The following is a 23,522-nucleotide window of genomic DNA, read 5'->3' as shown; positions in this document are numbered from 1 at the left end:
TTTAACACTATGGAACTTAATAAGAATATTAGCTTCAACGGTTAAGCACCAGAGTCACATAAGTTACAACAGAATGGGCAAATATTGCCTAAGTAACATTCTACTGTTGAAGCTGAAACAGAGTTAAGGTCATTATAGTTCAAGCACAGGATACAAATCTTTTGGAGTCCTGTCTGTATTTGAAATATGTGACTTTTCTTCAAATTTGTGGTCTTAAATTTCTGTTTTACAAAATCCAAAAGGAAAATGTAGAAGAAACCAATACAGTAGAGGCTATATTAAATAAGAGTAACGTACAAAGCTATAATTTAATGAGTTAAAGAAAGCCAAAACATTAAAATTGTAAAACTTACTTGTTACTTGTTGGAACCAGCACTACACTAGGAGTTAGGTAATACATACAATTATTTTCAAGTAGATTACTTTACTCTACCAGTGCACTGTTAAACTAGTAAAAACTCTACATAAATATTAGTATATTCCCTTACCAGGGCTTCCCTGGTAGCTCAGTCAGTAAAGAATTTACCTGCAGTACAGGAGATCTGGATTTGATCCCTGAATTGGGAAGATCCCTGGCAAAGGAAATGGCAACCCACTCCAGTATTCTTGCCTAGAAAATCCTATAGACTGAGGAGCCTGGTGGGCTACAGTCAATGAGGTCGCAAAAGTCAGACACAACTTAGCAACTAAACCACATCCCCTTACAATAGCAGCACACACTACTGCTACCTGCGAAGTCATCAATCTTGAATGACTTAGTGAAAGGAAATAAAAAGCAGAGAAGTAATATATTAAGGGGAAATAATGGGAATTACAAGATACATGCAGTCCAACTCTTTTAATCAACCAGCCAGTTTGCTAACAAGAGATGATTACCATTGAGGAAGGGTGTATGGAGTGGGAATGTGGTCACCAATGACCTCTGTCTTATCTGTGGCTGTGGTAGGAAATTGCTTGTCCTTCATTTTTGCTTTAGCCATACTGTAATTCCCAGAATCAAAATATTTTTGCCCTTTAGGCAATCATTTCTTTAAAAAATCTGAACCTCTAGGCTTTTGTCTCAGATGAGGTTACCTTGCTTTTAATTTTGTTTCTTCAGCTTTCTCTGGACTAGTCACTTTATCTTCCATTTTTTTCTGCTCCTCCATGGAGGTGTCTCAGAGACTTCCATGAACATACTTCTCACTATGTGGAGGAGACACCAGAAAGAGAAGCAGTTATCCGGTAACTGAGGCTGCCCAGCTGCCTGTCTGCCTCAGGTATGCTGGATTCCCACCCAACTCCCTAAGCATTTGGCTGGGCCACCTCCACCCACCTCAATTTTCATTTCTAATTTTAATGATTTGAGTCCTTTCCCTTCTTTTCTTGATGAGTCTGGCTATCAACTTTGTTTAGCTTCATGAGTGGGTAACCATTTCCTTCTCCAGGGGATTGTCCTGACCCAAGGATCAAACCCAGGTTTCTTGCATTGCAGGCAGACTCCTTACTGTCTGAACCACAAAAGAAGCCCAATCAGCTTCTAGTTTTATTGATTTTTTCCATTATTTTCTTCACTTCTATTTCATTTATGTCTGCTCTTATCTTCCTGTTTCCTTCCACTAATGTTAGGTTTTGTTTGATCTTTATTCTCTGATAGCTTTAGGTGTAAGGCTGTTGTTGTTCTTCAGTCACAAAGTCGTGTATGACTCTGCGACACCATAAACTGCAGCACGCCAGGCTTCCCTGTCCTTCACAATCTCCCTGAGTTGCTCAAACTCATCTCCATTGAGTCAGTGATGCCATCCAATCATCTTATCTTCTGTTTCCCCCTTCTCCTCCTGCCCTCAATTTATTTCCCAGCATTAAGGTCTTTTCAAGTGAATCAGCTCTTTGCAGTGGTCAAGGCAAAGAAATAGAGGGAAACAATAGAATAAGAAAGACTAGAGATCTCTTCAAGAAAATTAGAGAGACCAAGGGAACATTTCATGCAAAGATGGGCACAATAAAGGACAGAAATATTATGGACCTAACAGAAGCAGAAGATATTAAGAAGATGTGGCAAGAATACACAAAAGAACTATATGAAAAAAATCTGCATGACCTAGATAAATAGGATGGTGTGATTACTCACCTAGAACCAGACATCCTGGAATGCAAAGTCAAATGGGCCTTAGGAAGCATCACTATGAACAAAGCTGATGAGGTGATGGAAATCCAGTTGAACTATTTCAAATCCTAAAAGACAATGCTGTGAAAGTGCTGCATTCAATATGTTAGCAAATTGGAAAACTCAGCAGTGACCACAGGGCTAGAAAATGTCAGTTTTTCCAATCCCAAAGAAAAGCAATGCCAAATAATGTTCAAACTACTGCACAATTGCACTCATCTCACACACTAGTAAAGTAATGCTCAAAATTCTCCAAGCCAGGCTTCAACAGTATGTGAACCATAAACTTCCAGATGTTCAAGCTGGACTTAGAAAAGCCAGAGGAAGGAGAGATCAAATTGCCAAAATCCGTTGGATCATCAATAAAGCAAGAGAGTTCCAGAAATTCATCTACTTCTGCTTTATTGACTATGCCAAAGTCTTTGACTGTGTGGATCACAACAAACTGTGCGAAATTATTCAAGAGATGGGAATAACCAGACCACCTGACCTGCCTCCTGAGAAATCTGTATTGCAGGTCAAGAAGCAACAGTTAGAACTAGACATGGAATGACACACAGGTTCCAAATCAGGAAAGGATTATGTGAAGGCTGCATATTGTCACTGTATTTATTTAACTTATATTCAGAGTACATCATGCAAAATGCTGGGTTGGATGAAGCACAAGCTGGAATCAAGATTGCCAGGAGAAATATCAATAACCTCGGATACGCAGATGACACCACTCTTATGGGAGAAAGCAAAGAACAAAAGAGCCTCTTGATGAAAGTGAAAGAGGAGAGTGAAAAAGTTGACTTATAATTCAACATTCAGAAAGCTAAAATCACGGCATCTGGTCCCACCACTTCATGGTAAATAGATGGGGAAACAATGGAAACAGTGATAGACTTTATTTTTTTTTTGGGGGGGGGGCTCCAAAATCACTGCAGATGGTGACTGCAGCCTTGAAATTAAGAGATGCTTGCTCTTTGGAAAGCAAAGCTATGACCAAACTAGACAGCATATTAAAAAGCAGAGACATTACTCTGCCAACAAAGGTCCATCTAGTAAAAGCTATGATTTTTTCCAGTAGTCATGTATGGATGTGAGAGTTGGACTATAAAGAAAGCTGAGCACCAAATAATTGATGCTTTTGGACGGCGGTGTTGGAGAAGACTCTTGAGAGTCCCTTGGACTGCAAGGAGATCCAACCAGACCATCCTACAGTAAACCAGTCTTGAATATTCATTGGAAGGACTGATGCTGAAGCTGAAACTCGAATAGTTTGGCCACCTGATGCAAAGAACTGACACATCTGAAAAGATGAGTATCCAGCTATCTAGGAAATGCACACCCTCATGTTGGAGGGTCACTTCGTATGCCACAGACAAAAATACAACTTGGAAGAGCACAAGTTATTGCTCCCGTAGTAGTATCGATAATATCTTCATTTTTAGAGAGTGCGGATATTACTTTTTCCACCCAAGGGTGGGATCTATTGCAAGTTTTTCATATTCCATTAACATGATTCAGTTCAGTTCAGTCAGTCAGTCTGGCCCGACTCTTTGCAACCCCATGGACTGCAGTATGCCAGGCTTCCCTGTCCAGCACCAACTCCCAGATTGTACAAACTCATGATGATCAAGTCGGTGATACCATTCAACCATATCATCATATGTCATTCCCTTCTGCCTTCAATCTTTCCCAGCATAAAGGTCATTTCTAATGAGTCAGCTCTTCACACCAGGTAGTAAAAGTACTGCAGCTTCAGCTTTAGCATTAATCCTTTCAATGAATATTCAGGATTGATTTCCTTTAGGATTGACTGGTTTGATCTCCTTGCAGTCCAAGGGACTCTCAAGAGTCTTCTCCAAAACCACAGTTGAAAACCATCAATTCTTTGGCATTCAGCCTTCTTTATGGTACAACTTTCACATCCATACATGACTACTGGAAAAACCATAGCTTTGACTATACTGAACTTTATCGGCAAAGTAATACCTTTGCTTTTTTAATATGCCAATGATCAAGACCATCCCCAAGATAAAAAATGCAGAAAAACAAAATGGTTGCCTGAGGATGCCTTGCAAATAGCTGTGAAAGGAAGAGAAGTGAAAAGTAAAGGAGAAAGGAAAGATATACCCATTTGAATGCAGAGTTCCAAAAAATAGGAAGGAGAGATAAGATAGACTTCCTTAATGATCAATGCAAGGAAATAAAAGACAATAATAGAATGGGAAAGACTAGAGATCTCTTCAAGAAAATTAAAGATACCAAGGGACCGTTCCATGCAAAGATGGGCACAATAAAGGACAGAAATGGTATGGACCTAACAGAAGCAGAAGATATTAAGAAGACGTGGCAAGAATACACAGAAGAACTACACAAAAAAGATCTTCATGACCTAGATAACCAGTATGGTGTGATCACTCACCTAGAACCAGACATCCTGGAATGAAAAGTCAAGTGGGACTTAGGAAGCATCACTTCAAAGCTAGTAGAGGTGATGGAATTCCAGTTGAGCTATTTCAAAACCTAAAAGATGATGCTGTGAAAGTGATGCACTCAATATGCCAGCAATTTTGGAAAACTCAGCAGTGGTCACAGGGCTGGAAAAGGTCAGTTTTCATTCCAATCCCAAAGAAAGGCAGTGCTAAAGAATGTTCAAACTACTGCACAATTTCAATCATCTCACATGCTAGCAAAATAATGCTCAAAGTACTCCAAGAAAGGCTTCAACAGTATATAAACTGTGAAATTCCAGATGTTCAAGCTGGATTTAGAAAAGCCAGAGGAAGCAGAGATCAAATGGCCACCATCCATTGGATCATCAAAAAAGCAAGAGAGTTCCAGTAAAACATCTATTTTTGCTTTATAGACTCTGCCAAAGCCTTTGACTTTATGGATCACAACAAACTGGAAAATCCTTAAAGAGATGGGAATACAAGTTCACCTTACCTGCCTCTTGAGAAATCTGTATGCAGCTCAGGAAGCAACAGTTAGAACTGGACATAGAACTACAGACTGGTTCCAAATCAGAAAAGGAGTATGTCAAGGCTATATATTAACACCCTGCTTGTTTAATTTATATGCAGAGTACATCAAGTGAAATGCCAGGCTGGATGAGGCACAAGCTGGAATCAAGATTGATGGGAGAAGTATCAATAACCTTAGTTACACAGATGACACAACCCTTATGGGAGAAAGTTAAGAACTAAAAGAGTGTCTTGATCAAAGTGAAAGAGGAGAGTGAAAAAGTTGACATAAAACTCAACATTCAGAAAACTAAGATCATGGCATCTGGTCCCATCACTGCATGACAAATAGTTGGGGAAACAGTGGAAACAGTGAGAGATTTTATTTTTGGGGGGGGGTGGGGGGCTCCAAAATCACTGCAGACGGTGACTGCAACCATGAAATTAAAAGACGCTTTCTCCTGGAAGAAAAGCTATGACCAACCTACTAGCATTTTAAAAAGCAGAGACATTACTTTGCCAGCAAAGGTCCATCTAGTCAAAGCTACGGTTTTTCCAGTAGCCATGTATGGATGCGAGAGTTGGGCTATGAAGGAAGTTGAGTGCTGAAGAATTGATACTTTTGGACTGTGGTGTTGGAGAAGACTTTTGAGAGTCCCTTTGACTGCAAGGAGATCAAACCAGTCACTTCTAAAGGAAATCAGTCCTGAATATTTATTGTAAGAGCTGATGCTGATGCTGAAGCTGAATATGATGGTCAACTGATGTGAAGAACTGACTTATTGGAAATGACCCTGATGCTGGGAAAGACTGAAGGCAGGAGAAGGGGATGACATAGGATCAGATGGTTGGATGGCATCACCAACTCAGTGGACATGAGTTTTAGTGGGCTCTGGGAGTTGGTGATGGACAGGGAAGCCTGGCGTGCTGCAGTCCATGGTGTCTCAGAGTCAGACATGATGAGTGACCGAACTGAACTGAACTGAACTGAATTCATACATATGTATATGTAGATAAATAGATCTGTGTGAAGGGGTATGTATTTGTACTACATATATTGGTACTGATACTTAGAAAAAAATTTATCTGAATATTTGTCTTATTGTAACCTGTACCTGAAAATTTGTCTTGTTGCAACCCCAACCTGAATCATAAATATTTTTCTAATCCTGATTCTAATATAGCCTGTCCTTTTATTTAGATTAAAATTTTGCTACTTTTCACTAGGGTTTTGCAAATTTTATGGATTCTAAAAATGGGCTTAAGAATTCCTTAGTTTTAGGTTTCCCTTTATATCTGTAAACTTCACAATATTCAAAGACTTCAATATACTTTCAAACCTTATTGACTCTACCAAGCCAGGTTTCATTACCTAGTTTTACACGTGAGGTAATTAAGGCTTAGAAAGGTGGAACAATTTACTCAAGCTCTCATTATGAGTGAGAAACAGAACTGGCATATGAACCCATGTCGATAGATTCCCACAATCTTGGTTTTAAGAGTGTGATAAAAAAAGAAGAAGAAGAAGAAGAAAGTTAGACTGCTTTAGGTCAAGGTATTAGTGCTATCTCAACAAAGCAAAAATGTTTTCTAAAAATAAATATGCTAACGTATTGAAAATTGAACTTTCAATAAAATCAATTTCTAACCTATGTTTTTCTTTCTTTAAACAGTACTGTTATCAATAAAATGTCTTCCTTGTTAGATTTACTTACATAGGAATTCATCTTCCATTTTGGAACTCTTTTGAAACTTTTGTTTGAAACATACAGCATTCTCTGTGTGGACAAAAACTGTTGCCTGTCACCTCAATAAATAAAAAATGTTGCTTTCCATTCCCTTGAACAAAAGATGTTTTGACCATCAAGCTATCAATCACTGAACTGCTCCTGAAAATACACTCAGAGGGGAATTCAAGATAGAGATAAAGAGGATACTGGCCCTAGATAGTTAAGATGTATATGAAAGGAGTAATTTCAATGAATCCAGACTCTTGCATTTTACTATCTTTGGAAAGGCAATAAAAAAAAAAATTAACTTGAGATGTCTATATTGTGATTAGCAACAGTCTTTGAATGTTTTACTACATGCTATTTTTTTTTTTTTCCAGCAAAAAATTTCCTCTATTATCTGGCTCCTCCCTTATCCCTTTGGAACAGTTTCTAAGAACTATCTGAGAGGCTTTATCCTCAGCTGTAGTATTCAGGAAGCCATCAAATAAAACACAATTCTCAACTTCTAGGCAGAGCTTTTTTTTTCTTTTCAGTCATCAGTTTTGGCAACCACAAAAGGATACAGAGCAGATTTCTCTCTTTCACCTGAACTCTATGAGGAATCAAAGCTTTGGTACCAGCAGAGGCCCTCTTGTGTCTGCTCACCTCCTTGGAGAGTTCAAATTAATTTGGGTGAATTTCTCTTGGGCCTTGGATCTCCTGTTACTGGCTGGTTATCCTAAGTTCTATTCAATATTATTAAACTTCTTACTGGATGAATAGATTTTCCTTGAAACATAGTTTCAAGAAGAGGTACTTGAGTACCTCTGAGTTGGGAATCCTCAGCCAAAAGATGCTGGAAAGATTTTGTTCAGTTGAAAGACACCAAGTGGGTTATCATCAGTTGAGAGACACTGGGAATATTTTATTATGTTACATAAAAAATTTATACTTATAATAACTTGCTTAACTGAGAATTAAAGGAAATCTCAACTAAAAATAGCCTAGTCAGGGTTCCTCTGACATACTAAAATTACTTTTTTAAAATTTTCTTGCTTGTTCAGCTAGAAAAATTCCAGTTTGATAAAATGTATTTTCAGAATTTTGACCTTAAAAGAACAAAAGCCCTTCTACAGGAAACTTGAATTTCTTATGTCTTTTAGATGTAGATGTTCTAACTGATCTTCTTTTATATAAAGATGTTCTAGCTGATCAGATGTTCTAACTCATCTTCCTTTAGATGTAGATGTTCTAACTGATCTTCCTATGAAAAGTTTTGTCACTGCAATGCAGAAGGTACATTCTGTGCATATTTGGCAGCCAGGCAAACAGACTGAGATTATGAGCAGCGTTTGGCTGGCTGTGACAACTCTCTGAGGTCTTTGACAACTTCACCTTCGTGCATCTGCCTGTACAACGAGACCTTTTCTTCCTAAGACTCTTTTGAGAAGTAAACTTTCTAGATTTTGTGATTTTGTGAAACTTTCTAGATTTTCCTTTGCACTCTCTTGTTTGGATGCCCCTCGTGTCTTACTGGTTTGAGTCAATATTAAGATACTATTTGTCAATGGGCAGATGATGGATTATTTAAATTGGAGAAGCTTTTAAACTTGTAAATTTTTAAAGAGGTTTCTGTTTTATTGGTATTTATTTTAAAAAATAAAAACAAATTAGAAAGTGTATAAAAAATATGTAACAGCTAATTTAAGAACTACCTTGCTATCATTGTTCAGTTTCCAAGTCGTTTCTGACTCTGTGATCCCATGGACGGCACAGCACACCAGGCCTGTTTGTCCCTCACCATCTCCCAGAGTTTGCCCAAGTTCATGTTCATTGAATAAGTGATACCATCTTATCCTCTGCTGCCCTCTTCTCCTGCTACCTTCAATCTTTCCCAGCATCAGGTTCTTCCAGTGAGTCAACTGTTCATATCAGGTGGCCAAATAATTGGAGCTTCAGCTTCAACATCAGTCCTTCCAATGACTATTCAGGGTTGATTCCCTTTAGGACTGACTGATTTTATCTCCTTGCTGTCCAATAGACTCTAAAGAATCTTCTCCAGCACCACAGTTCAAAAGCTTCAATTCTTTGGCACTCTGCCTTCTTTATGGTCCAACTTTCACATGCATACTTGACTAACCAAGAACTACCTTAGGCTAAAACAAAAAACAATAACAAGGAAAAAATTGTTTAGGATGTCTTACTTGTGGTCTTGATTTCACCTTAATGTGTCTTACAGATGCTAACAGAAACATTGGTTAATTACAGCTCATGTGGCTCAATATAAAAAAAAATCCAATCAAAAAATGAGGGAAGATCTAAATAGACATTTCTCCAAAGAAGACATATGGATGACCAAAAAGCACATGAAAAGATGCTCAACATCACTCATTATTAGAGAAATGCAAATCAAAACTAAAATAAGGTATCACCTCACACAGGATAAAGTGGCTACCATCAAAAAATTTATACACAATAAATGCCATAGAGGATGTGGAGAAGAAAAGAAGATGTGGTACATGCAATAGAATAGTACTCAGTCATAAAAAGAACAAAATAATGCCATTTGCAGCAACATAAGTGGGTCTAGAGATTTTCATACTGAGTGAAGTAAGTCAGACAAAGAAAGGTTAATATCATATGATATTGCTTATATGTGGAATCTTAAAAAGGGGGAGTACAAATAAACTTACTTACAAAACAGAAGCAGAGACACAGATGTAGCAAGCAATCTTGTGGTTACCAGGTGATAAGTTGGGGGGAGGGATAAATTGTGAGTTTGAGACTGACAGGTACACACTACTATATATAAAATAGATAACAATAACCTGCCATATAGCACAGGGAACTATACTCAGTACTCTGTAATGAGCTACATAGAAAAAGAAACTTTAAAAAAAGAGTGGATTTGTTTACATGTACAATTGATTCACTTTGTTGTATACCTGAAAATAAAACAACATGGTAAATTAACTATGGAGGAGAAAGGGACGACAGAGGATGAGATGGCTGGATGGCATCACTGACTCGATGGGCATGAGTCTGAGTAAACTTCGGAAGTTTGTGATGGACAGGGAGGCCTGGCGTGCTGCGATTCATGGGGTCGCAAAGAGTTGGACATGACTGAGCGACTGAACTGAACTGAATAAAATTTTTAAAAACATCATTGGTCAATTAATGCTAACTAGATTGATTAACAGAAAAAAAAAAAATGAGGGAAAGTCTATAGACTTCTTCCCAACAAGATGGAAAATTTTTAAATGGACTATAATTGATTTACAAAATTGTGTTAATCAAATTAAAGATTGACAAAAGGGCCTGAGCCCCTTGATTCAATCCCTCACTTGAGGACCCCAAAGCCTTTATATAAAAATAGATAAAGTGGCTGGAGGATAAAAAGGAAAGCTTCTAGGATTTCCTCTGAGACCAAAGCTTGTTGATAGGCTCTTAATGAAAACTAAAGGTATAAAAGTTGATAAGATTGAGGTGAAAGTTCTTCTTTGCCATTCAGCCATGTCCAACTCTTTGTGACCCCATGGACTATAGCCTACCAGGCTCCTCTGTCCATGGAATTTTCCAGGCAAGAATACTGGAGTAGGTAGCCATTTCCTTCTCCATGGGATTTCCCCAGCCCAGGGATCTCTTGTGTCTCCTGTATTGGCAGGCAGATCCTTTACCACTGTGCCACCAGGAAGCCCATATTGAAATGGGCTTTGAATAAAATGATTACATCTCTTTCACCCAATTTTTATCATGAAATAGACATTATGTCTCATTGGGGAATGCTTCCCCTTCCTGGAGTTATAAGACAGGATATATAAATCTGCCCCTCAGACAATCTTCACTAAACATACTAAAAGAATCAACAGGGTTAATTGAGTCTGCACAATATGAAGTAAAAACTGGGAGCTAATATCCAGGGGCTAGTAAAAATAGTAATAGAGATTTTTTCTCTGGGTATAAACTGTGTGCTCAGAAAGAGGGCCATTGTGCAATCCTTTGAAGGCATGGTAAATTGATCATAAAGTTCTAGAACATAAAACACTTGAGGGGGAGTCTTCAAGATGGCAGAGGAGTAAGATGTGGAGATCAACTTCCTCACAACAAATACATTAAAAACACATCTGCATGTGGAAGACCTCCTAAAGAAAACCTACTGAAGGCTGGCAGAAGATCTCAGACTTCCAAAAATGCAAGCTAATCTCAACCCAATGGGGTAGCACAAAAGAAACAAGTGAAAAAGAGACAAAGGAATTGGGATGGGACATATGCCTCTAAGAGGGAGATGTGAAGGAGGAAATTTTTCCATACACTCAGAAATCTCCTCGCTGGTAGCTTAGCTTATGGTGTTTGGTGAATGGTATTTCTGGATTCATGGACTTTGAAGAAGATTTAACTCTGGGATCAAAGACGTGGTCTCAGTCTCCCAGAGCTTTTTATTAAAGTAAAAATGATAGAAAAAGTTTCTGACATAGACATCAGAAGAGGTGGAAAGATCACCTGTCTCACTAGTTTAAGTATTGTATACTTTTTCTGATAGCTGCTGAGGATAAATAGAAGGAATACCTCAAGGTAGTGAAAATTTTGTCTAGACTTTTTCCCATAATATATATCCTGGGATGACATCAGCATGAGATTAGCCAGAAGGAATAGGTTAACCCAGAGCTCAAGGCTGTGGTTTTACCTGGACCTTCTCCTATAACATGCATTCTGAGATAACATTGGCCCAAGACTAGCCAGGGAGAATGTGATCTGAGCAGCATGTCCCTGGCTGAGATATATCGTTTGTAGTCATTAGCTCCAGGCCTAAGGAAAGCTAACCTTCAGGTGAAATAGATTTTTGCCATAGTAACATAGAGCTTAAGAGAAACATGTCCTACATGACTAGGGCAAAAGAATTGTATGAATGAAGGGGAAAAAGATGTTTGCCACCTCCTCCTTAGGGGTTTCTGCACTCCCTATCAATCTGCCTAAACATAACTCTCTCAGTGGGGAACTTTAGAACCTCAGAAGAGAGAACAACAACAGGTGTGCAGAGGGCAAAGTGGAGAGATTTTTGCACAGAGATTGTTGCCAACCAGTACCCCCAGCCTGAAATGCCTGTCTACATGCCCACTGGGGCGAGTGGAGGCTGAGTGCTGAGGCTCAGGCTTCAGAGGTCAGACTCCAAGGAGAGGACTGGCCTTGACTGCCTATGAAGATGATCTGAGGGGGCTAGTACAACACAGCTGTTGAAGTTCAGGAAAAGCCTGGGATTTTCGGAGGGACAAGAGATCATTGTCTTGGGATACAAGAGGAGAAGGGCAGGCCAGTCATGAACTCTCTAATTCCATGCATTCACAGATGGTAGAACTCCACCTAGGCAAGCTCAAGAGCTGGTGTGAGTCATGGCTGTTGTCTCCTACAGCAGAGGTGGGAATGACAGATGCCACGGCCGCCATCAAGCTTTGAGCAGGCATAGGTCCCTGTCCACACCTTCCTGGGAGCCTGTACAGTTTGGCACTGACAAGGGACTACAACCCGGGGCCAACTCCCCTAGGAGAGCACATGACCCACCTCAGACTGCAGTTATTTCCCACAGACCTCTGCCACCACAGGCACTCCCAACAGATCCCACCCGTGACTGTCCTAACCATCCCTCTCCCCTGCCCCAGTGAGCAAGTGAGCCTTAATCAGATACTGTTTTTGCCCTCTCTTGGCTGGGTGTTGAAAGGTTGCCACTATGAACCATGAACGATGCTGGGATTCTTGCCCTCGAGAGGCAAGGTATTCGATCTGGGGCTAGTGACGATACTTGATCACTCAGAACTTTTGTGTAATAAAGTTTTATTACAATATAAAGCAGACAGAGAAAGCTTCTGACATAGACATCAGAAGCGGGCAGAAAGAGTGTCCCCTTGCTAGTTTTTAGCAAGGAGTTTTATACCTATTAGCAAGCTCCTAATTAGAGAAAAGAAATACCTCAAAATTGAGAGTGGCACCAGACCCCTGACCCACAACATGCATTTTGAGATAGCATTGGCACAAGGTGAGTCATTCCAGGCCATAACCAATTAACATGAATCTTGAAGAAAGGCAGGTTTCCAAGCAAATACATAGTTTCATTAACATAGCTTATGAGAATATTTCCATTAGTAAAACATACTGGTTTGTTGAGTCATTATTGGTTCTGGGTCTTAGGCAGAACAGACTTGAAGAAAGGCAGATTCTGAGGTAAATACATAGTTCATTAACACAGCTTAAGAAAAACATTTCCATAAGAAAATGCATTGGTTACCTCAAGGTTTGAGAAAAGTTAGGTTCAGGTGGAAATAGGTGTCATCATGGCAACACAGAATTTTAAAAGAAATCTCCTTTTAATTTTGTATAGAGAAGGGAAAACAACAACAACAACAACAACAAAAACATGTCTGACACTCAGTTTGTTTCCTCCTGCCACTTAAGAGAGAAAAAACAAGTCTGACAATTGCAGTCTATTTCCTCCACTTGGGAACCCCTAGCCTTCCTGCCTATTACCCTCTCAGTGGGGAACAGATGCCTGAGGGCAGCATACAAACAGAGGTGAGGCCAAAACCAAAGTTGATCACCAAGGGCTGTATGAGCAGAGAACCGGAAGGAAATTTGCTCATGCAGTCGCAAGAGCACTGCATTAAACCCCCTCTGTTGGCTTGGTAAGCCTTGTATCTGTGGAATATCTGAATAAACAACAAGGGTTCCCACATTTGAGGCTGCAGGCTTTGGGGATAATTGTGAATTTTGGAAGCAAGTACAAGCTGGAGTAGGGCCGTATCAGAGTCTGAGTTGGCCCCACAGTGACCACAGCAGGTCCAGAGAATTTCCTAGAAATATTGGAGGACTTCCTGAGTAAACAACTTGGCTGGAGCTTACCGTGGGGTCAAGAATACTGACACTAAGAACACAGGAAAATATTCTTCTTATTATCACTCTCTCTTTCTCACTTCACTCCCATATATAGACATATTTCTTTGGTTTGTTCTATTGCTGTTCCCTTTAAATTATTACTCTACTTTTTAAAATTTTTATTTACTTTTAATGTTTGTATGCTTTTATTAAAGAAATTTATTTTATTCTATTTCTGCAGTACTTTTTCATTATATTGCATTTTCCATGTTGTTTTCTTTGTTTTTTATCTTATTTTTAATTATATTTTATATTTATCTAATCTTTACTTCTTTGGTGTTTTGTATTTTTCCTTTTGTTTTCATCATGCTTTTATTTATTTATTTTTTTATTGTATTGGTGTATCTCTTTCATATTTTCTTTGCCCCTTTTTTTGCTTTCTGAACTTGATTTAATCTTGGTTTTGTGTTTTTGTTAGTTTAGTTTTTAGTGGTTGTTTTCATTTATGGGTTTGTTTTTTGTTTGTTTGTTTGATTTCTCCCTTTCATTTTGTTTCCTTTATTTCTCTTCTTTTTGTGCATGTGAGTCTTTTTTTGTGTTTATGTTTGGTTTTCCTTTATAATTTCTCTTGGAGATTTTTCTGTCTTTGCTTTTTTGTTTGATGGTTTTTTTCTTATATTTTTCTCTCTCTTCTGTGCTGTGTGGCTTGCAGAACCTTGGTGCTTCACCCAGTGGGTTGGGCCTGAATCTCTGAGATGGGAGAACCAAGTCCAAGAGGTTGGACCACCGGAGAACTCCTGACTCCCTGGAATGTTAATCAGTGAGAGCTCTCCCAAAGGCCCTTATCTCAACATTAAGATCTAGCTCCACCCAAAGACAAGCAATCTCAAGTTTTGGATGCCTCACACTCACAGCTAGGAAACAGGAACACAAATCCACCCATTTTCTGAGAGGATGCCTAAAGCCATACTAAGTTCATAGATACCTCAAAACACACCATTGGATGCAACACTGTCAAAAAGAGAACAAAATTCACCTTCACCATCAGAACACAGGCACAGGTTCCCCCCATCAGGAAACCTTCTCAAGGCATGGGTCCAAACCCAACCACTGGGGGCAGACTCCACAATCCTGCAGCCTGTGGAAAGGAAACCCCCTAAAAGGATAAGTAAGATAAACAAAATCAGTAAAAGAAACATGGGGAAGATGAAGGAGCAAGGTAAAAAGTCACACAACAAAAAAATGAAGAGTAAATAGAATCTAGCTGAAAAATAATTCAGAGTAAGAATAGTAAGATAATGAAAATTTCAGAAATAGAATGGAGGCACAGATAAAGAGAATTGAGGCACAAATTGAGAAGACACAACAGATATTTCATAAGGACCTAGAAGAAATAAAAAACAGAAAATCAGCAGTGAACAATACAATAACTGAAATTAAAAATGCACTAGACACAGAAGTACAGAACAGACTTTTGAACTCTGTGGGAGAAGGTGAGGGTGGGATGTTTCAAAAGAACAGCATGTATATTATCTATGATGAAACAGATCACCAGTCCAGGTGGGATGCATGAGACAAGTGCTCGGGCCTGGTGTACTGGGAGGACCCAGAGGAGTCGGGTGGAGAGGGAGGGGGGAGGGAGGGTCGGGATGGGGAATACATGTAACTCTATGGCTGATTCATGTCAATGTATGACAAAACCCACTGAAATATTGTGAAGTAATTAGCCTCCAACTAATAAAAAAAATTTTTTTAATGCACTAGAGAAAACCAATAGCAGAATAACTGAGGCAGAAGAATGGATAAATAGATATGTGTGCTAGAAGATGGAGTGGTGGAAGTAACTGAAGGAGAACAGAACTCAGAAAAAAGGAATGAAATGGAATGTGGACAGTCTCAGAGACCTCTGGGCAACATTAAGCACACCAACATTTGATTTATAGGGGTCCCAGGAAAAGAAGAGAAAAATAAACTGTATGAGAAAATATTTCAAGATATTATACTCAAAAACGTCCCTAACATGGGAAAAAGAATAGTCACCCAAGTCCAGAACTCAGAGAGTCCCATACAGGAAAAGTCCAGACAGAAAAATGCCAAGACACATATTAATCAGACTTAAAAAATTAAATACAAAGAAAAAGTATTAAATGAAGCAAGTGAAAAACAATAAATAACATACAAGGGAATCCTCATAAGGTTAAAAGCTGATTTGTCAACAGAAATTATGCAGGCTGTAGGGAGTGGTGGTAGGATATACTTAAAGTGGTGAAAGGAAAAATCCTACAACCACGATCACTCTACCCAGCAAGGATCTCATTAAAATTTGATGGAGAAATCAAAAGCTTTACAGACAAGAAAAGTTAAGAGAATTCAGCAACACCAAACCACCTCGACAACAAATGCTAAAGGAATTTCTCTAGACTGGAGAAACAAGAGAAAGAAAGACTTTCAAAAGTAAACCCACAACAATAAAGTAAATATTAATAGGATCATACATATCAATAATTACCTTTAATGTAAATGTGCTAAGTACTCCAACCAAAAGACACAGATTGGTTGAATGGATACAAAAGAAGACACATATGTATGTTGTCTACAACAGATCCACTTCAGACCTAAGGGCACATACAAACTGAGGGGTTGGAAAAAGTTATTCCATGCAAATGGAAATCAAAACAAAGCTGGAGTAACAATACTCATATCAGATAAAATGGACTTTAAAATAAAGATTGTTAAAACAGACAAAGAAGGATACTACATAATGGTCAAGGGATCAATCTAAGGAGATAATATAACAATTATGAAAATATTAATATATGCATCTAACATAGGAGCACTTAAATACATAAGGCAAATGCTAACATTTATTTGAGGGGAAATCGATAGTAACACAATAATAGTGGGGGACTTTAACACTTCACTCTTACCAATGGACAGATCATCCAGACAGAAAATTAATAAGGAAAGAGAAGCCTTAAAAATGACAGATTAGAACTGATGAACTTAATTGATATCAGAGTACATTATATACAAAAGCAGCAGGATACATTTTTTTTCACAAACGCACATGGAAAATTCTCCAGAACAGATCACATTTTGGGTCACAAATCAAGTCTTGGAAAACATAGAAAATTGAAATTGTGTTAGGCATTTTTTCTGTCCACAAAGCTATGAGATTAGATATAAAGCATAGAAAGGAAAAGACACAAACACATAGAGGCTAAACTATATGCTTCTAAATCATCAAGAGGTCACTAAAGAAATCAAAGAGATCATACCTTTTGAAAGAAAACCGATGTTCTTAGTATTAGTAATTTCCTTTTCATCATCTGTGCATGAAAAACAGGGCTGGATTTTGCTTTTTGCTTCATCAGAATACTGACATCGTTAAAATTTATACTAAAACTCCTTACCAGAGTAGAACTGTTTCTAGATTTGTCATTTGAAAAAGGAACTTCTGGTTCTCTTCTAGGAGAGAGTTCAAAACCCTGAAGAATGTTTGAGGGTGAGGGAATCAAGAACTTTCAATCAAATGTACAGTTACACTGTGTAACAAATATTAGGAAGTTGAATCGTCCAAAAAGAGGAAGTGAATACATCCAACTGAATTTTCTCATTCATTACCAGTCTTATACATCTCTAAGGACCTAATTGAACATAAGATCTACCTTTTAAATAGTTCATACCTTGGTTTTTCAGTATGGGGATGATTAAACTGTATCCATTCATTTTTACTGATGCAGTATGTCCAGGCATCACCTGATTAAAGCAAAGAAAAAAACAAACAAACAAAAAAAAAAGGAATGAAAGAAAGAAAAAAAAAAAGAAATCAAAGAGAAAATTTAAAATACCTAGAAACAAATGATATTGAAAACATACCAACCCAAAATATATGGGATGAAGCAAAAGCAGTGCTAAGAGAGAAGTTTACAGCAATAGAAGCCTACCTCAGGAAACAAGAAAAAACATCAAATAAAGAAACTAACCTAATCTAAAGCAACTAGAAAGAAAGAACAACCCACCCCCAAAAAGGAACAAAGACACCAAAGTTAGCAGAGGGAAAAAAATAATAAAGATCAGAGCAGAAATAAATGAAAAAGAAGTAAAAATAAAGATCAGTAAAATTAAAATATGTGTTTTGAGAAGATAAATAATATTGACAAACCATTAACCAGAGTCATCGAGAAAAAAAGTAAGAAGACTCAAATTAATAAAATTAGAAATGAAGAAGACAATACATGAAATGAAAAATGAAAAAGTTACAACACACAATGCAGAAATATAAAGAATTGTAAGGAAATACTATGAGCAACTATATGCCAATAAAATGGACAACCTGGAAGAAATGGACAAATTCATAGAAAAGTACAAACTTCCAAGACTGAACCAAAAAGAAACAAAAAATATGACCAGATTAATCACACTGAAATCAAATTTGTAATAAAAAATCTTCCAACAAACAAAAGCTCAGAGCCAGATGGCTTTACAGATGAATTCCACCAAATGGGTAGAGAAGAGCTAACACCTATCCTGCTCAAACTCTTCCAAGTAATTTCAGAGTGAGAAAAACCTCCTAAACTCAATTCTACAAGGTATCATCCTGATGCCAAAACCAGAAAAAGATATTACACACAAAAAATTACAGGCCAATACCACTGATAAACAATATGCACAAATTCGCAACAGAATTCTAACAAACAGAATTCACAACATATTAAAAGAATCATAAATCATGATCATGTAGGGTTTATTTCAGGGTTGCAAGGATTCTTCAATATATGCAAATCCATCAATGTGACAAATATATTAATAAATTGAAAGATAAAAAACATATGATCATCTCAACAATGAGAGAAAGCTTTCAACATAATTCAACACCTATTTATGATTTAAAAAATACTCCAGGAAATGGGCATAGTATGATAATAAAGGCCATATACAACAAGCCCACAGCAAACATTATTCTCAATGGTGACAAACTGAAAACATTAACTCTAAGATCAGGAAAAAGATAAGGGTGTCCACTTGCACAACTATTATTCACTATCGCTTTGGAAGTCCTAGCCAAGGCAGTCAGAGAAGAAAAAAAAAAAAAAAAAGTAATCCAGATTGGAAAAGAATCCAGATTGGAAAAGAATAAGTAAAGTACTTAGTCTTTGCAGATGACTTGATACTATACATAGAAAACCCTAAAGATGCCACCAGAAAACTACTAGAGTTTATCAATGAATTTAGTAAAGTCACAGGATACAAAAGTAATACACATAAATCTCTTGTGTTCCTACACACTACCAATGAAAAATCAGAAAGATAAATTAAGGGAATGGTTCCATTCACCACTGTCACAAAAATAATAAATTACTTAGGAAGAAACCTACCTGAAGAGGCAAAAGACATGTATGCAGAAAACGATGAGACACTGATGAAAAAAATCAAAGATGACACATACAAATGGAGAGACATATTATGTTCTTGGATTGGAACAATCAATATTATGAAAATAACTATATACTACACAAAACAATTTACAGATCAAGTGCAACTCCCATAAAATTACCAATGGCATTTTTCACAGAACTAGACAAAAATTCTTTACAATTTTTATGGAAATACCAAAGACCCCAAATAGTCAAAGCAATCTTGAGAGAGAAGAAAGGAACTGAAGGAATCAAGCTCCTTAACATCAGGCTACACTAAAAAGCTACAGTTTATCAAGAGAGTATGTTAGTGAAACAAAAACAGAAATATAGACCAATGGAACAAGGTAGAAAGCCCAGAGATAAACCCACACTCTTATCGGCACCTTATCTTTGACAAAGGATGCAAGAGTAGATAATGGAGAAAAGATAATCCTCCAATAAGTGTTCCTGAGAAAACTGGACAGCTCTATGTAAGAGAATGAAATTAGAACACTCCCTAACACCATACACAAAAATACACTCAAATGGATTAAAGACTTAAATGTACAGCCAGGAACTATAAGCCTCTTAGAGGAAAAAAATAGGCAGAATACTCTTTGACATAAACTGTAGCAATATGCTCTTTGACTCATGTCTAGAGTAATGGAAATAAAACAAAAGTAAACAAATTGTGCCTAATTAAACTTAAACCTTTTGCATTGCAAAAGAAAGTATACACAAGATGAAAAGACAGCCTTCAGAATGGGAGAAAACAATCGAAAATGAAACAACTGATATTAAACAAGGGTATAATCTCCAAAATATACAAGCAGCTCATTAAGCTCAATATCAGAAAAGCAAGCAACCAATCAAAACATGGGCAGAAGACCTATACAGACATTTATCCAAAGAAGACACACAGTTGGCCAATAAACACATGAAGAGATGGTCACTTCTCATTATTAGAGAAATGAAAATCAAAATGAAAATCAGGTATTACCTCACACTGGTCAGAATGACTGCCATCAAAAAGTCCACAAACAATAAATTTTGGAGAGGATATGGAGAAAAGAGAACCGTCTTGCACTGTTGGTTGGAATGTAAATTGATATAGCCACTATGGAGAACAGAACGGAGATTCCTTTAAAAACTAGGAATAAAACTACCGTAAGACCCAATAATCCCACTACTGGGCATATACCTTGAGAAAACCATAATTCAAAAAGACCCATATAACCTCAATGTTACATGGGGTTACAGCCTATAACCCCAAATGTTGCAATTGCATTACTATTTATAATAGCCAGGACATGGAAGCAACCTAGATGTCCATCGACAAATGAATGAATAAAGAACATGTGGTACATATATACAATGGAATATTCAGGTCAGTTCATTCACTCAGTCGTGTCTGACTCTTTGAGACCCCATGAACCGCAGCACGCCAGGCCTCCCAGTCCATCACCAACTCCTGGAGCTTACTCAAATTCATGTCCATCGAGTTAGTAATGGCATCCAGCCATCTCATCCTCTGTCGTCCCCTTCTCCTCTTGCCCCCAATCCCTCCCAGCATCAGGGTCTTTTCCAATGAGTTAACTCTTCGCATGAGGTGGTCAAAGTATTAGAGTTTCAGCTTCAGCATCAGTCCGTCCAATGAACACCCAGGACTGATCTCCTTTAGGATGGACTGGTTGGATCTCCTTGCAGTCCAAGGAACTCTCAAGAGTCTGCACCAACAACACAGTTCAAAAGCATCAATTTTTCGGTGCTCAGCTTTCGTCACAGTCCAACTCTCACATCCATACATGACCACTGGAAAAACCATAGCCTTGACTAGATGAACCTTTGTTGGCAAAGTAATGTCTCTGCTTTCTAATATGCTATCTAGGTTGGTCATAACTTTCCTTCCAAAGAGTAAGCGTCTTTTAATTTCATGGCTGCAATCACCATCTGCAGTGATTTTGGAGCCCCCAAAAATAAAGTGTGACACTGCTTCCACTGTTTCCCCATCTATTTGCCATGAGGTGATGGGACCAGATGCCATGATCTTAGTTTTCTGAATGTTAAGCTTTAAGCCAACTTTTTCACTCTCCTCTTTCACTTTCCTCAAGAGGCTTTTTAGTTCCTCTTCACTTTCTGCCATAAGGGTGGTGTCATCTGCATCTCTGAGGTTATTGATATTTCTCCCTGCAATCTTGATTCCAGCTGTGCTTCCTCCAGCCCAGTGTTTCTCATGATGTACTCTGCATAGAAGCTAAATAAGCAGGGTGACAATATACAGCCTTGATGTACTCCTTTTCCTATTTGGAACCAGTCTGTTGGTCCAAGTTCAGTTCTAACTATTGCTTCCTGACCTGCATATAGGTTTCTCATGAGGTGGGCCAGGTGGTCTGGTATTCCCATCTCTTTCAGAATTTTCCACAGTTTATTGTGATCCACACAGTCAAAGGCTTTGGCCTAGTCAATAAAATAGAAATAGATGTTTTTCTGGAACTTTCTTGCTTTTTTGATGATCCAGCGGATATTGGCAATTTGATCTCTGGTTCCTCTGCCTTTCTAAAACCAGCTTGAACATCTGGAAGTTCACAGTTCATGTATTGCTGAAGCCTGGCTTGGAGAATTTTGAGCATTACTTTACTAGCATGTGAGATGAGTGCAATTGTGTGATAGTTTGATCATTCTTTGGGATTGCCTTTCTTTGGAATTGGAATGAAAATATTACTTAGCCATAAAATGGAACAAATGTGAACCAGTTGAACCTAGATGGATGAACCTAGAGCCTGCTATACAAAATGAAGTTAGTCAGAAAGAGAATAAGAGAACTCCTGGGAAGATGGCAGAGGAATAGGACTGGAAGACCACATTCAGTTCCCACAGAGCATCTTCAGAACACTGGCAAATGATCCCAGACTTCAGAAAGACAAATCAATCTCCTTTGAATGGGGCATGGTGAATGATAAAGACAAAAAGCAACACAAAGGATTTGGGGACAGTGACCCCTGCCCTGAGGAGTGAGTCATGAAGGAGGAAAACTTCTGCACACTAGGAAACCCCTTCACAGGCAAGATCAAGGGGAGCTTTGGAACCACAGAAGGGAGCACAATGAGACAGGTGAAGGCAAAATGGAGAAAATTCACCACAGAGAATGTACCAAATGGCACTTCCTAACCAAGAAGCAGCTCACAGGCTCATGTTCACCCACAGCAAGTGGGGTCAGGGTGCAGAAGATCAGACTCTAGGGGTTGGTCCTCAGGCAGAGGTCCGGGTTTGAATAACATGAAAATACCCTGAGGGGTCTGGTACAACACAGTAAAAGCGGACCAGGGAAAACCCTGTGTCCAGCAGAGAAACAAAACATCATTGCTGTAGGAAAGTTCTAAAGTTGCACTGGCTCACAGAACAAAGGTCTCTACCCTAGTGAATGCTGAAGAGCAGTAAGCCAGCTGTGTTATACAACCCCAGGAGTGGTGAGTAGACATGAGTACCAAAGGCAGAAGGCAGAATAACACTGTGAGGGATTTCACAGGTGCCACTAAGCTGTGAGCAATTGTGGGTCACTTCCTGTGAACCTGAGTTGCCTAACTTGGCCAAGGGACTCACAATCCAGGACCAGTTGGGGAAGAACACAATTTGTCTCAGACTGGGTCAACATCCCACAGGTCCCAGCAGGGAGCCCAGGTGGCTTGGCACTGCCAAGGGTCCCAAAACACAGGACCAACTCCCCTGGGGAAGTGCATAATCGACCTAAAACTGTGGCGACCCCCGAGCAGCCCAGCCACAGTGATGATTCCCCACACACCCGGTGGTGCCTGCTGAACCCTGCACTCTCCCCAGCACAACAGAGACAGTGAGTATGTATAAGCCAGCTACTTTCACCCCCTTGTGTCTGGGCAGAAAACAGACATGGGAGAGAGACTCACAAGCAGTGGCAGGCCCATAAACAAAACAGAACACCAAGGGCTGTGTGAGAAAAGGAAAGAAGTGGAAACAATCCCAGAAAGTACAGGGGCAGTGGTTTAAATTTCCACGAATAACCTGAGTCTCTGTGCTTTAGGGGCAATTGTAAACTTTGGGAGGAAGTACAAGCTGGACCAAAGGAAGATATGTTTCTGAACTGACTCCACACTGTCCACAACAGGTCCAGAGACCTCCCTCGATATATTGGAGGACTTTCTGAGTATGTAAAGCGACTGGAACAAGAAAATGGAGGAATCACTCTGATAGTCCTCTCATTTCCAGTCTACATATACTTCCCATCCCATTTTTTTTTCTTTTTTCTCATATTGTACTAATATGGCTCTTTATTGCTCTTTTAATATTTCTTTTTTTATAACCCACTGTTACTTTAAAAATACTATATTTTTTAAAATTCCATATTTTTTTATTTTGGGGCTAGCTGATTTGTTTTTTATTTTCTATTTCTGAGAGACAAATTTTTTCTAGACGTATT

The 23,522-nt window shown here is 38.5% G+C and overlaps 1 protein-coding gene and 1 pseudogene across 2 annotated transcripts in view; both read right to left on the bottom strand.

The window, feature by feature from the left end:
* The window catches only part of LOC136153287 (zinc finger X-linked protein ZXDB-like), a 95,396-nt gene that overhangs the window by 22,771 nt on the left and 49,103 nt on the right, over positions 1–23,522 (bottom strand). The gene's annotated exons all lie outside the window — the stretch shown is intronic.
* On the bottom strand, positions 843–1,148 carry LOC136153934 (cAMP-regulated phosphoprotein 19 pseudogene; annotated as a pseudogene).

Source organism: Muntiacus reevesi, chromosome X (genome assembly GCF_963930625.1).
Source record: "Muntiacus reevesi chromosome X, mMunRee1.1, whole genome shotgun sequence".
In the NCBI taxonomy this organism is placed as follows: Eukaryota; Metazoa; Chordata; class Mammalia; order Artiodactyla; family Cervidae; genus Muntiacus; species Muntiacus reevesi.
This window is presented reverse-complemented; position numbering and strand designations above follow the sequence as displayed.